Source organism: Lithobates pipiens, unplaced genomic scaffold, assembly GCF_037356315.1.
Source record: "Lithobates pipiens isolate NorthernLeopardFrog02 unplaced genomic scaffold, aLitPip1_a1.2 Scaffold_16, whole genome shotgun sequence".
Lineage (NCBI taxonomy): Eukaryota > Metazoa > Chordata > Amphibia > Anura > Ranidae > Lithobates > Lithobates pipiens.
In genome coordinates, this window is record NW_027507748.1 from 209,166,775 (window position 1) to 209,183,196 (window position 16,422).

Genomic DNA, 16,422 nt, shown 5'->3' on the forward strand with positions numbered 1-16,422 from the left:
CTGACAAAGACATGTTGAGGATTTTTGAATTAATGTGGTTTACCTTAAAGTTGCGCATGGCCCCAAAGTCCGTAAACTCCTGCATGATGGAGGGCAGAGACAAATGGGGCTGGGTCACAAACATAAGCAGGTTATCTGCAAAGAGAGCAAGTTTAATATGTACAGGACCTGTTGTAATACCCATAATATTTGGGTTATTTTGCAGGCAACAGCTAAGTGTTCCATAGTGAGGACATAGAGGAGGGGAGACAAAGGGCAACAGTGAACTATTTATTCGAATTCTGGCAGACGGATAGGAATATAGGGACATTATCCTAGATAACATTTGGGGACCTAGTCCTATTTGCTGCAAGGACAGTCTAAGAAATTGCCAGTCCACTCGGTCGAATGCTTTCTCAGCATCGACCCTCAAGAGACAAAGGGGGATGTTATGTAACTGAGCATAGACAGTTAGAAGAAGAGTTTTTAGAGTATTATCCCTGGCCTCTCGCCCACTCACAAACCCAACTTGGTCTAAGTGTATTAAACTGGGTAATAGGGTAAGCAATCTATTAGCCAACACCTTGGCACACACTTTCAGGTCAACTCCTTTCAGAGAAATAGGCCTATAACTCGCACACAATGTTAGGTCTTTGTCTGGCTTTGGGATGAGAGAGATATGAGCTTCTAATGTTTGTGGGGGGAATACAGAGCCTTCTGGCAAGGAATGAAACACTTTGGTTAAGAAGGGAGTAAGAAGAGAGCCAAAGAATTTATAAAATGTAGGGGTTGAGCCTTTGGTGAACGGACTGTTGCCAGGTGGGGAGGCCACTATGGCTCTAGTGACTTCGTCCTCGTGATATACTCCTCAAGCTCTTTGACAGTGTCCATATCTAGAGTAGGTAATGCTGTCTTTGCAACATAGGATACCTTACTCTCTGCTGATTCAGGAGGGGTCCGGGGGAGGCAGCCGTAGGGATATTATATAGAGACTGGTAAAAATCTGTAAATGTATGAGCTATCTGGGAGGGTGGGGAAACAGAGTTACCAGACTTGTCCCGCATATGAGATATAAATGTAGATGGCGTTTTACGATGTAAAGAATGGGCCAGTGGTCTACCACACTTGTTTTGTAGTTTATATTTGTGTAGAGCAAGTTTACCTGCATATATGCAGGGCGGGTGGACACCTCATATATGTTCCTGAGTTGGGACCAAGCCAAAGAAACTTCTGCAAGAGTTTCCATGGTAGGAGAGTGCTTGTGAGTGGTTTCCAGGTTCCTTCGTTTTTGAACTGCCGCCACTATGGCAGCTGGGCACTCTGTCTTCAGATGAGCCCCAATTTGAATAAAACTGCCTCACAAGACTACCTTTAATGCCTCCCATTGGGTGGACAGGGGAGTGGCATCTGCACGTGATCTGAGAAAAAATGAGATATGGTGTTCGTGACCTGTGCAATGCAATCTGAGTTTGTAAGCAACGAGCTGTTAAAGTGCCACGTCCATTCCCGTACCGGAGTGGAGGGAATCTGAAGAGTCAAGTAGATGGGAGAATGATCGGACCAAACCATGGGGTCACATTCAGGAGACCAGTCTAGACAACTATGGTCTATCAGAAAGTAGTCTATGCAACTGTAGGACTGATCTGTGTGAGAGAAGTGGGTAAAGTCTTGGGATGTAGGGTACAACACCCTCCACACATCAATGAGATTATAGATAGCACGCTTCAGGGCTCTTAGTTTAGGGAAAGATATTGCAGATCGTGATGTTGAGGAGTCTAAGCCCTTGTACACACGGTCAGAGAATCCGTCGGAATGTGTCCTATCGGACTGTGTCGTCGGATAATCCGACTGTGTGTGGTATGCATCGGACTGATTCCGTCTGAATATCCGTCGGACCCAATTTTCCAACATGTTGGAAATATTTCCTGACCAACTGGGCCGGTCGGAAATTTTACTCCAATCATGTGTAGCGAATTTTGATCGGACCAAGTGCCACGCATGCTCAGATCAAATTCCTACATCAAAGCTATTGGCTACTAGCCTGAATGTAGTCCCATCGTAACGAAATTACGTCATCACGTTCTGAAAGATCGGATTTTTCGACAACTTAGTCCGACCGTGTGTATGCAACAGTTTCGGACAAGATCCGACGGACAAAATCCGACGGATTTGGTTGTCGAAATCTCCGACCGTGTGTACAGGGGCTAATAAAACTAGATAAGATCTGAAGGTATTGCAAAGTTGATGGCATTTAGTAATGTTCGACAGGTAAATGTTAACTATTGTGAATTTAGTCCCCCACAATAAAAATTTCACAAAGACATGCCTTCCCCGTGGATCAGAAACCTGGTCAAGTATTTCTATAGGGAGCGATTTGTGGAAGGCAACAGAGACTCCTTGGCCTTCTGGGAGGGATGAGTACTGTGAATCCACCTACTGAGGTATCTGTTGGAGCAGGAAGGAGTGAAGGCGGATTGAAAGTGCTTCTCTTGTAGCAGTATCCAGAAGCAACATTAAGTCCATTTACATTAAGTCCAGATTGGAAATGCATCTCTTGTAGCAGTATGCAGAAGCAACATTAAGCCCATTTACATGAAGTCCATTTTGTATGAGCAGAATTTCAACCAAGGGCAGGAGCTCACCGTAAGGGCCATGATGGAGTGTTGAAGTAAAAGAAGTAGAAAGAGAGCAGCCTTATATGAGAAAGGGAGTATCTTAACTGGGGAGGCAAAAACATGAAAGTAAAATGTCCGGAGCGAGCCAAACAGGTAAGCCACCGTCCAAGACAGATTCCAGGTTACTGTTGCTCGGCTCAATACCACAGTTCATTAATGACAATAGTATTTACAATGATCATATCAGCGCATTAGAGTAAACAGCTTGGAGTCTAACTATTTCTCACCAGGTGGCTGCCTCATATAATGCAGCATAACTCCAGTTTTCAGTAAGAGCAGTTAGAACTCTAGGACAGATCCATGGGACATATACATATATCAGATGCATACCCTGTAGGAGAGAAAGTTAAACAGTCAAATAAGCATCCCATATCAGGGTGAGGCAAGTAGTATCACAAAAGGACCTCACCCCTTATCACCGCCTAGGGCCAAATTCCTCTCCTCTAGGGGAGCCAAGCAGACCTAGGAGTATCCATGGAGAGTGGAAGATGCCCCCACGCTCAGACATATTAACAGTAATGATGTACATAGTAAACAATGAAAGGAAGTACTGGATAGCGGTAAGGGAAGGCAATCGTCATCCGGGCATAATAACCTGACAAGAAAAGTGAATTATTAAATTCCTCTTACCTTCCCAAACCCCAGCTGAACAAGTCCTACCATCAAAGGGCAGGACAAGGTACATTATGGCCAAAAGGGCTGTGGATCAAGCTATAGTACATTGAGTAGTGCGGTTAGTGGCGACCAAAGGAGGCAGAGACAGTGGATGAAGCAGTGTGTAGTGCAACCCTGTCAGATGCCAGGGGAAGAATGCCCGGCCCTCCTATGGAATGTTCAGTGGGCAAAGCAGGATCCGCACAGAGTTCAAATAGGGGAAGATCAAATCAATTCTCAGGAGAGGTAGGCCGTCGGTCTCTGTAGTCAGTAGAAGTTGAGACGTTGAGAGAGAGGGCCAGGCCCTGGGAGCCACTGGCGGTTGTCAGGAGGGTCTAACTAGTTTGGGACATCGTCTGGATCTTGTTCGAGAAAATGAAAGAAATCAGGCAGTTGATCCGGGTCCGACAAGATGAATTTGTGGGCCCCTTGAGTCACCTGGATGCTAAAGGGATGACCCCAGGTATAAGAAGATTTGGCCTGGCATATTAGATTCAGTAGGGAGCGGACTACTCTCTGCATGTATAATGTGTTGCGGGAAAAATCAGGGTACAGGTGAATAGAGGATCTGTCAAAATCCACAGAGCCCATCCGCCATGCTTTACTCGTGATTTCTTCTTTTAGGGTATAATAGTGAACTTTACAGGGTACATCTCGAGGGCGGCCACCTGAGTCCCCCCCCAGGGACCCAGACTCTGTGTACCCAGTCAAGTTCAATGGGAGATGTTGGCTCCCTTCCCAGGACCTGAATGGGGATAGAGACAACAGTAGGTCTCTGATCTATGCCTGACATTACTTCTGGTATTCCTTGAAGTCGAAAGTTGTTTTTTGCAACTTCTGTTCTCGCCATCTTCTATACGGAGCTGGTGCTGTCGTATGCGATTCAAATGAGCTGTAGACGCAGATTCCAGTGCTGATATACATGCTGCATGGTCACCCTGCATAGTGGTCAGTGCTAAAACAGTTCCTTTAGTGGCTGAAACTTGTTTATAGCATGCAGTTACACGTGTAGTGAGGCCTCCATTTTAGCTGCCCAGGACTCAAATATGGCTTTGAAGGAGGAGAGAAGGGGCATGGCTTCAGATCTAGGGGGGCCAGCATAGTGTGGATCTGCCATAAGGGACATGGTATTTACAAAATAATCTAGAGTGGGTGACTGGGGACAAAGAGAAGGCTAATTTATTAAATACTTTCTTCAGCTCTGTGTACAAAAAAGAGCATGGGGAAGCTCATGTCTGTAATGAGGGTGGTATTGACACAGCCCCGAATGATCCACAATGGCTCAAAAGTGATATGGTCCAGAAATATTTAGACAAAATAAAGGTGGATAAAGCACCTGGACCTGATGGCATCCACCCACGGATCCTAAAAGAATTGAGCTCTGTAATTTCAAAGCCATTGTATCTAATTTTTAGGGACTCATTAATGATGGGAATAGTACCGGATTGGCCCAGGGGGGACGTGGTGCCTATATTTAAAAAGGGATCAAAGTCTTTACCAAGTAACTATAGACCTGATAGTTTAACTTCTATAGTCGGGAAGATACTGGAGCATTTAATAAAAGACCACATAGACGAGTTCTTGCTGTAAAAAAATATTTTAAGCAACAGACAGCATGGATTCATGCAAGACAGAAGTTGTCAGACAGACCTAACTTCTTTTTATGAAGAGGTAAGTAAAACCTTGGACAGAGGGGTGGCTGTGGACGTGGCATACTTGGATTTTGCAAAAGCGTTCGATACAGTTCCCCACACACGGCTCATGTGTAAGGTAAAGTCTACAGGCTTTGAAATATCAGTTTGTAAATGGATAGAAAACTGGCTAAAAGACAGAATTCAGAGAGTAGTGGTTAATGATTTTTTTTGTTTTCATTCTTTACTTTTTATTGAGTTTCATATTGACAAATTTAAAAACATACATTATCAAATTATAATACAACCGATAGTGCAGAGAATAATTAAAAAAGAGCTATTATTATTTTTGTACTCCCTTTTCTATTTGCTCAACCCACCTAAACCCAACCCTCCACTATACACCTCCAAATCCCAGGTTGTATAGGTCAAGTTACCTATTGATTAATGATAAAGGAAAGCGGGAATAGAGAAGGAGAGAACTCGACTCTAAAACCAACAGTGTGGGTAGGAAAACTATAAAGAAGAGATTCGTGGAGGAGACGATGGCAGGGGGGAATTATGTTCCCCACTCCGCCATCCCCCCACAAAGAAAACCCATCTCTCTCAACCATGGCTCCACAAACTTGCAAACTTCTGTAAGTTATTTTGCCTAATATACTGTACATCTCTCTCTCACTCCATATCATTGAGTTAATTGACTCGGCCCAAAGCATCACAAAGGGGGGAGTCTGAGCCTGCCAGTTCTGCGCTATTAGTCTTCTCGCCTGAAACAAACATCTCAGCACTGATACTTTAGTAACAGGCAAGACTCTATCTTCCTCCAAGCTCCCTAGAAGGCAGATCTTGGCCTCGGGTTCCAATGTGGTCTTAAAAATTCTGTTTATCCTGTCGACTATCTCTATCCAGTATCTAAATAGCTTTGGACACTTGCACACCATATGGATAAGATCTCCTGTCGTCTTACATCTAGGGCATTCATCATTGGGCTTTCAACCAAATTTAAACATTTTGGGGGGTTATAGTAAACTCTGTGAATTAAAAACAGGTGGAAAACCCTTTGCGAGGGGGATATCGAGACCAGGCCTCCTTGTTCTAGAATATTGTCCCATTGTTCTGACGTTATTGGCCCTACGTCTCTCACCCACCCTACTCTGCTCTTAAAAGGTCCCTTTCCACTCATAATTCTATCACCCAGACTAGCATATAACTTGGAGATTAGTCCTTTCATTGAACCAAGTTTAATTATTCTTTGAAGTCTGCACCCATTCAATGGTCAGAGACCTGAATTGGGCTTGGATTCCATGCCTAATCTGCAAGTATTTATAGAATGACTTACTTGAGATATTAAATTCTCATCTTAAATCTTCGAATGACTTCATAAGATTACCCTCATATAACTGAATTAATCGGCTAATACCCTGTCTTTCCCATTCTCAAGGCCTTTCTATACTTGTTATTTCAACTAGGTTTTTGTTATGACATAGGGGGGGTTTATTCAATGACCCCATTATATCCCATTAGTGCCTTTGTTGCCTGCCACACTTTACTAGCTAGGTCAACCGTCGGGCACCTATGGATAAAGGAGTCTGCCTCCAATACCTCCACCAATGAGTTATGGGGGGCTCCCATTACCATCATTCTATTACTGGAGTTCCCGCCCCCAATGACTCCACCACCTATCAAATGCTGCAGCTGAGATGACAAAAAGTATAATCTCAGGTGTGGAATCGCCATCCTTCCTTCCTTAACAGGGAGCTGCATTGTTTGCAAACTAATCCGGACTTTGCCCTTCTTCCAGATTAAATCTCTAAATAGGGATTCAATCTTCTTAAACCATTTCTGGCTAATCCAAATTGGAGAGTTATGAAGAATGTACAATATCTGCGGGAGCCATATCATCTTGATTAGATTACAACGCCCTGCCACAGACAGAGGGAGGCGACACCAAATATCCCCCTTTTGTTTCAGTAATAATGGGACTAAATTATCATTGACATAGTGGTTTATGTCACTAGCAATCCAAACACCCAAATATTTTAAAGTGGTCACTGCATCCAGGGAGGGGATTCCAGGCAATGGCTGATCGCCAAGCGGGGCCACTGGTAACAGGGCTGACTTATTCCAGTTGATAACCAAACCAAAGTGTTGTCCAAATTCACCCATCATATGTATCACAGTTTTAAGTGAGCATTCAACATCTCCAATGAAGAACAGGGCATCGTCCGCAAACAGGGCAATTTTGTCTCCTTCTATCTGACGCCAGAATCCCTGGATATTGGAACATGATCTCGTCATGATCGCCAGGGGTTCCATTGCCAGGACAAATAGAAGGGGAGACAGGGGACAGCCCTGTCTCATCCCTCTCTCCAACTGGAATGTCTCAGAGTATTCGCTACCGATCCTAATTTTTGCTCTAGGTTCATTATAAAGTAATTTCACCCATTTAATAAAAGAAGAACCAAAACCAAATCGATTTAGCACCAATCATAGATAGTCCCATTCCAAGCTATCAAAAGCTTTAACAGCACCCAAGGCCAAAATGGCCTTGGAGCCTACATTATCAGTTGGTATTTGCATGTTTAGAAAAACTCTTCTAATGTTGGTGATAGCTGATCTGTTGGGAATAAAATCTGACAGAGCAGGGTGTATTAGCTTGTGTATGCATTTATGTAACCGGGTTGCTAGAACTTTATCCAGGATTTTAACATCGGAGCATAGTAATAGATTGGGCGATACAAGGACACTTCCTGTTGGTCTTTTCCCTCTTTAAATATTAAGATAATAGTAGCTTCCAACATTGAGGTGGATAATTTACCGCCATCCAGTGCCCATCTCAATGTTTCCAACAGTTCTGGTAACAGTACCTCTCCGTAACGCTTATATATTTCTATTGGCAGCCTATCGGGGCCTAGGGACTTTTGATTGGGCATCGCTGCTACTGCCAATTTTAGCTCTTCTAGGGTCACTGGCACCTCCATATCCATTTTGTCCTTTTCTGACAGGGTTGGGATTGTTATTTGCTGCAAAAAATCAACTGCTGTTGTCCCACCCACTCCCCTGATAGATTTATACAAGGACTTTAAATAATAGCCGAATGCGTACACCATCTCTAGTGGATCAGTAGTAAGATCCCCACTTGATGTCCTAATTGCCGAGATCGCAGGAGGGGAATTATTCGATTTAGCCAAAAGGGAGAGGGTACGGCCAACCCTTTCCCCTTCCCTACAATAATACTGGCGCTGGAATATTCTTCTATTCTCCATACTCTTAGTCGGGAAGATACTGGAGCGTTTAATAAAAGACCACATAGACAAGTTCTTGCTGGAAAAAAAACATTTTAAGCAACAGACAGCATGGATTCATGAAAGACAGAAGTTGTCAGACAGACCTGACTTCTTTTCATGAAGAGATAAGTAAAACCTTGGACAGAGGGGTGGCTGTGGTCGTGGTATACTTTGATTTTGCAAAAGCGTTCGATACAGTTCCGCACACACAGCTCATGTGTAAGGTAAAGTCTACAGGCTTTGATATATCAGTTTGTAAATGGATAGAAAACTGGCTAAAAGACAGAATTCAGAGAGTAGTGGTTAATGAATGGTCTAAGGTTATCAGTGGTGTACCCCAAGGTTCAGTGCTGGGACCCTTACTTTTTAATATCTTTATAAATGATATTGGGTCTGGGATCAAAAGTAGCATTCTGTCTTTGCAGTTGACACCAAGCTATGCAGTGGAATAATGTCCTTACAGGATGTCTCCAATTTACAAGCCGACATCAATGCTCTGTCTAATTGGGCGACTATGTGGAAGATGAGGTTTAATGTTGAGAAATGTAACGTTATGCACTTGGGGGCTAAGAATATGCATGCATCATACATGCTAGGGGGCGTACAACTGGGGGAATCCGTAGTGGAGAAGGATCTGGGGGTTTTGGTAGATCATAAGCTCAATAATAACATGCAATGCCAAGCTGTAGTTTCCAAAGCAAGTCCTTTCTTGTATTAAGAGAGGTATGGACTCCAGAGAGAGAGATATAAGTTTGCCCCTGTTCAAATCATTAGTAAGACCTCATCTGGAATATGCCGTTCAGTTTTGGGCACCACTTCTCAAAAAGGATATCAGGGAACTGGAGAAAGTGCAGAGAAGGGCAACCAAACTGATAAGAGGCATGGAGGAGCTCAGCTATGAGGAACGATTAGAGGAACTGAATTTATTCAATCTTAAGAAGAGGAGAATAAGGGGGGATATCATCAACATGTTCAAATATATAAGGGGTCCATATAGTGAACTTGGTGTTGAGTTATTCTCTTTACGGTCAACACAGAGGACATGTGGGCACCCTTTATGTCTAGAGGAAAAGAGATTTCATCTCCAAATACGGAAAGGTTTCTTCACAGTAAGAGCTGTGAAAATGTGGAATAGATTCCCTCCAGAGGTGGTTCTGCTCAGCTCAGTAGATTGTTTTAAGAAAGGCCTGGACACTTTCCTTAATGTACATAATATAACTGGGTACTAACATTTATAGGTAAAGTTGATCCAGGGAAAATCTAATTGCCTATTTGGGGATCAGGAAGGAATTTTTTCCCCTGCTGTAGCAAATTGGAGCATGCTCTGCTGGGGTTTTTTGCCTTCCTCTGGTTCAGCTGTGGGTATAGAATTGGGTATATTGGATTGTACGATATTTTTTATTTTATTTATTTATTTTTATGGTTGAACTGGATGGACTTGTGTCTTTTTTCAACCTGTCTAACTATGTAGCGATATGTATGGGGGGAGTCTGACCTCTGATTGGACTCCAGAGGATAGGACTGTGTATCCAGGGGGTCTTCACCAGCATCGTCGCTGGCATAGGCTGCTGCAGGGATGGGGGGAGGAGGCTTGCTCTTCGTTGTGGTCTGTCCGGTTGCAATTTTGTCCTTGGTGGTCCGCGATTCGATCGGCGCGGTGTGGAGTAAATGGCACTGCATAGTGCCCTGCTGCATCTCATTAGACTCAGCGGGGTGAGAGGTATCCAGAGACGTGGGTGTTTGTGGGCTGTAAATTAGTCTACCAGCGTCGGGAAGGCACAGAGCTCAGTGCTGCATGTCTTCAGCCTTCCTATCATTGTAAATTTTATTGATGGTGGGAAGATTGCAGCAAATAATCCTCTGGGCAGTCTATACCACCCACAATAACACAAGATTTAAGAATGCTCCCCAGCACACACCTAAACTGAGCTGAAAATGAAAGTACCAAGGCCTGCGCACATCAATCATCTCAAAATGTAAAGGCATTGATAGTCTTTCTTCACTGCATTGGCTGAACTGATGCTCCAGGTTAGGTTATCAGAAACGTGCACTCCCAAATATTTAAAGCAAGAGACCATCAGTAGCTTACTCAATGTAGAGGGGGGGGGGGGGGAGTGGTGCTGGTGTTCCTCCAGGTGCACACCATTGATCACTATCTCTTTAAAGAACTGTCAGTTAGTACATTCGAACAAGTCCTGTAGTATTACGGCAACATCACCAGGCCATATCATAACTGTCTTTGATGTTAGTTTACTGACTTTCAGCAACGGGCAGTAGACAATGACCAATATGTTGGAAATGTGGTCAGAAAGTCCAAGGTGGGGACAAGGACCAGCTCTATATACCCAATCAATACTCAATCAAGCGTGTTCACTGCTCTGATGGCAATAGCGGCATCAAGTTGACATAATTAAAAACACGAACAATCACACAAGAGAGCCTCTGAGTGCCTATTTTGAAGAGGGCAGATGGTATTATGAAGCTTCTTCAGTCTTTGAACATGAGGAACTTAGGCAGAAACAAGGAGCACTACTGTGAATTCTCCTAGCAAAGAACGCAGCCAGCTTTTTGCTGTTAGGTAGTCTGCTGCCTCCGAACAGTGACTGCCAATGGGGTAACAGTTTGTGCACTGTTCAAACCTTTGTAAATGTAAACACACAGTCCACCTTCTTGGGTTCTTTCCAACAGATTATTATGATCTGCTCAGATGAGTAGCATTCTATTGAGTTTCCTTCAGGACACAGAAGTTCTTCAGCTTCCAGAAAAGCATTGTTTAAGCAGATCCATTTTGTTAAAGAGTGATGGCATAGCTGGCCTTGTCAAGTTAGTTCAAAGCTTAGCCAACAAACCTGCCTGTTTGCTGCTCTTTTGTGCACACCACTTCCTCTTGCCTCTAAACCAGTGTTTCTCAAACTTTTTTCAGGCAAAGACATCATTTAAAATTGTGCACCCTTTATTATAATGCCCAATCTTCAGGTACAATGTAAAAAATGAAACTGATAGTTTTAAATAATGCAGCATCTAGACATGTAGGACACCTAACATCAAAGATGATTTAATCTTCAAAAACAAACACACCATTGCACACTAGTACTGACAAGTATTCCAGTGTATCTAATCTCCCTCAGTTTTGCTCCCTCATTCAGCTAATGTGACCCCAGTGCTGATGGAGAGGGGCAGGAGAGGGGCAAACAAATATACTGTGCAGGTGCCGGACATCCTGCTTATCAGCCAATGATGTCATTGCTTGTTAGTACGCTGATGGCTAGAAGGTTGTATGGGTGCACAATGAAAACCTGTGGCTTTACGTAACTAGAAGGCAAGCTGGATCCACCCGCTAAATTGTATACAATTTTTGGGCAATTTTAAGGCACTGTGCCAAGGCACCCCTGAAGAAACTTGAGGGTACTCTGGTTATAAAAATAGGATTTTTATAACAGCTTACCTGTAAAATCCTTTTCTTTGAAGTACATCACAGGACACAGAGCCATAGTAATTACTATGTGGGTTATAGGCCACCTTCAGGTGATGGACACTGGCACACCCTAAGACAAGAAGTCCACTCCCTATATATCCCCTCCCACTACTGGGAGTACATCAGTTTTTGTAGAAAAGCAATACATGTGTATACCAGAAAGAGGGGAGGGACCTCTGTGTGCCAAGATATACTTCAAAGAAAATGATTTTTACAGGTAAGCCGTTATAAAAATCCTATTTCCTTAATCATACATCACGGGACACAGAGCCATAGTAATTACTATGTGGGATGTCCCAGAGCAATGCCAACTGAGGGGAGGGAGACACAACAGAATTAAGGCAACATGAGACTAGAGGACTTATACTGCTGCCTGCAGCACACTACGCCCAAAAGCGATATCCTCATGCCTGTCAGGTCACCTTGAGGCCAGGTGACAGATGCAAACCGTAGGGATCAGCAGTGCACCGCAAGGTTGTGGACCCTATGGCTGACTGCTGCGGATGGGAGTCAAGGTGATAAGGAAGGCAGGGGCACCAGAACACCAAGACAGATCCCACCGGGGTTAGAGCGTAAGATTCCCTGGGGCGCGGAGTCTAAGCCCTTCTACACACGGTCGGAGAATCTGTCGGAATGTGTCCTATCGGACCGTGTTGTCGGATATTCCGACTGTGTGTGGCATGCATCGGACTGATTCTGTCGGACCCATACTCCGATCATGTGTATCGAATTCCGATCGGACAAAGTGCCACGCATTCTCAGATCAAATTCCTACACCAAAGCTATTGGCTACTAGCCTGAACATAGTCCCGTCGTAACGAAATAACGTCATCACGTTCTGAATGATCGGATTTTCCGACAACTTGGTCCGACTGTGTGTATGCAACAGTTTCGGACACAATCCGTCGGACAAAATCCAACGGATTTGGTTGGCAGAATGTCTGACCGTGTGTACAGGGGCTAAGAGCCAGCAGGTGTTCATCAGAGCCTCTAGTGGTGAGGATGGACTGGGCTGCAACTGCCTCCAGGTCGCGACCCCCAGGGTCCCCCAGCTCGTACCCACAGTAGGCAACAGGAGGATCGGGATAGTGAGGGATAAAGCCAAGGTCAGGGGACACAAGCAGACAGGAATAGTCAGGGACACGCCAATAGGTCAGGATCACAGGCAAAGAGGGATAGTCAAGGACACGCCAAAGTCAGTAACGGAACAACAGAAGAGCACATGGCAGGTAACAGGAAGCTAAACACACAAAGGTTGATCAGCAGGGTTGGCCTGCAGTGCACAGGTTAATATAGAGTTCTCTGATAGGAGCTAGGGTGGAGCCATGCCAGAGGATGGATTACAAAAGCAGTCAGGTGAGGGTCGGCTGGCCTCTAGAGATGAACACATGGAAACAGGTAAGCAGACAAACTCTATTGCATAACCATGACAGTACCCCCCCCTCTTACGAGGCCTCTCCCTTCCCCACCTGGGACCAGGTTTAGAGGGGAACTTCAAATGACACTCCCTCAACAGACGAGGTGCAAAGACCTCGGAAGCTGAAATCCACGACCTCTCCTCAGGACCAAACCCTTTCCAGTGCACGAGGTACTGGAGAATGCCTCTACAGAGTCGGGAATCCAAAATTTCGCTAACCTCGTACTCCTGATCATCCTCAGAGACCGGTGCTACGGTAGAGAGAGGACGAGAGAACTTATTGAGGACTAAAGGCTTCAGAAGGGCAACATGGAAGGAGTTAGAGATTTTGAGGCTTTTGGGAATCTGGAAATGAAACAAACCGGATTCAGTTTAGAAGTTATGGTGTACAGACCAATGAATCTTGGGGCAAATTTGAGAGAAGGAACCCGGAGTTTGATGTTCCTGGTGGAGAGCCAGACTTTGTCTCCTGGCTGAAGAGAAGGTGGCTTACGCCTGCGACGGTCAGCAAAACTTTTGAATTTGTTGGCAGCTTTCTGGAGGGAATCATGAACGTCAGCCCACATGGAATTGAAAGATTCCTGAAAGCTGGAATGTCCAAAGAACAAGTCATAGGAAGAGGGAGTTGAGGATGTCTTCCATAAACAGTGACAAAGGGTGTTTTCTGAGAACTGACGTTGACATGATTATTGTGGGAGAACTCAGCCCACGGTAATAGGGATGCCCAATCATCATGATGGGCTGAGACCAAGGTACGGAGAAAGACCTCCAACTCCTGATTAACTCTTCGACAGTGGAAGATCAGTGATAAAATCCATGGTGATATGAGACCAGAGCTCCTTGGGAATGGGCAAGGGCATGAGAAGACCAGCAGGGGCTTGAGTGGAAGATTTAGACTGAGCACAGACGTGACAAGCTGATAAGAAATATGAAAAGAATTACAGGTGATATCGATATTTGCCTTGTTCCTTATATGTACTTTGTGTAGCTAAAAAGGGCGCTGGCTTAATGTTTATGCAACTTTCTTAAGTCCTGACCAAGGCCTGGGGCAATACGTAAGAAACTAGCAGATGTTACATAATAGGAAACCTTGTAAAGACACTCTGGATTTGGCAATAAAGCTGACAATGCACCATGAGTCACCAGTGTGCCTTAGCCAATGGCAGTTTGCCAAATATTACTATAAAGTAGTTGCTTACAGGTTTATATGTGTGATTTTGCTGTGGACCTTCTGCTGGAAGGGTCCCTCATCCGTTTGTACTGTACATCTGTAATAAATCTGTCTTCTAATCAACATGACCGGAGTTGACTGATCAGTAAGAGAATGGAATTTTACTGACATCATGGTCCTTTCGAGCCGGAAGCAAGGATTAGGTGGTGGATCGAACGGTTCCGTCCAAAATATCGGTGAGTATCAGACTTCCTCTCGCCGAGACCTAGGTCCTCCCACTCAAGTTAAGTGGTAAAAAGAGGCTGGTCGGTTCCGGAACCACACCTAAGCTCTGCTACTGGACTTATTCGATCCAGTCCTCCGTCTGTGAAAGGTAAGACAGATCTTTTCTTTTCTCTTCTACTCAAGGTGATTTTTTATTTTTTTATTTATTTATTGAGTATGCCGGCACTGTGGCTAGGTGACACAGGGGCCGAAGACAGAGGAACTTGGGGAGGTTGCCTATGGTAAATAGACGTAGCCCGCTGTCCGAGACAGATTACAAAAAATATAAGGTACCGGAAGATGATTGATAATTGTTGTGAACTACAAGTATTCTGGATAGATTACAGAGAGTCACGGTGGCCATTTCAGGTTTTTGATGGTTGGGACAAAAGAGGAAGTGAATGTGCGAGTAGGCTAACTTTCTCAGCAACACTTCCCCCCCATAGATCGATTCTTTTTCTCTTTTTCTCTCGAGAGCAATATTTCCAGCACTGTTCCTTTTGCTGCATTTGTTAACACATGAAACTAACTCTCTTGGTCTTTCTTCCTCATGTTTAACCTTACTGCAGCGATTTTTTTTTGCATTCTCTACTGAGTGTGGCGTGTCTTGATATTTTTGCTGCTCTTGTATTCTTATTGTTCATGATCCAAGGGTTGCTAGTCTGGTGGTTTACAAATTGATAAAAGGCACCCTTAAATGCTAATGGTAGGCAATTTGTTTGCTAAGGCAGAGATATATATATATATCTGTGTCCCTGCAGATTTGTGGTTAAAAAAAACTGGACTCACCCTTCCCCCCCCCCCCCCCCCATGGACTTCTAAAGTGCACTTCCCTTTTTTTGTTTTTTGGTGTGTGTGTGTGTGTGTGTGTGTGTGTGTGTGTAGAAAAATAAAAAAAGAGAGAGACATGGGGAATAGACTCTGCAAAGGTATTTCTTGCGCTTGTTTGGCCGCGTACACACGGGCGGACTGTTCGCCCAACTTTGTCCGTCAAACAGTTTCGGCAAACAGTCCGCTCAAACTTAGCATGGACGGACATGGCCACACACGACGGACGAACAGTTTGCTGAAACCGTGCGCGATGACGTGAACGGCACGTACGACGGGACGAAAAATACGACGTCCTATACACTGCATTATAGCTTTCGGCGTGAAAATCCTTTCTGAGCATGCGCGCAACTTCGTTTGACGAACAAGCCTACACACGAGCGGACTGTTCGCTGAAACAAGGTTTCAGCGGACAGTTTTTCGGAAATTCCGAAAAACCTTGTCCGTCAAACTGTCCGCTGAAACTGTCCGCTGAAAGCCCACACACGAGCGGACTGTTCGCCCAAACACTGTTCAGCGGACAAAGTTGGGCGAACAGTCCGCCCGTGTGTACGCGGCCTTAGTGTTGTTGCTGTGTACCAAATGTACCATTAGAAGGTGATAAGAAATGTATGCATGGTAAAAAGTCCAAAGAATGTTAAATATTGCCGTAAGTGGGAAAAGGACTGTGGGTTTAATGGGAAACTAACAGTGAGGGTTTGTCAAGCTTTAGTAGATAGAATTAAAATGTTTGGACCAAAGGATCAGAAGCGATATGGACTTCAAGTAGCAGAGGAATGGTTGCAACAAGCGCAGAGTAGAGCAGAAAGTAAAGCTAAATCAAACCAAATGAATAAATCCCAAATGCAGTTGCCTTTGGTTGATGGAGAAGATGATACTAAGTGTATAGTGCAGCAACCACCGCCCTATCATGCCCCGCCCCCTCCACAGCCAACATATCCCACCCTGCTGCAGGGGGCTGGAACTAACCCCTTTATTCTGCAGTCACACCCTCTTCCCCTTCAAGCCTCCACCCCCAGAAGGGACCCAACCAGCCCCCAC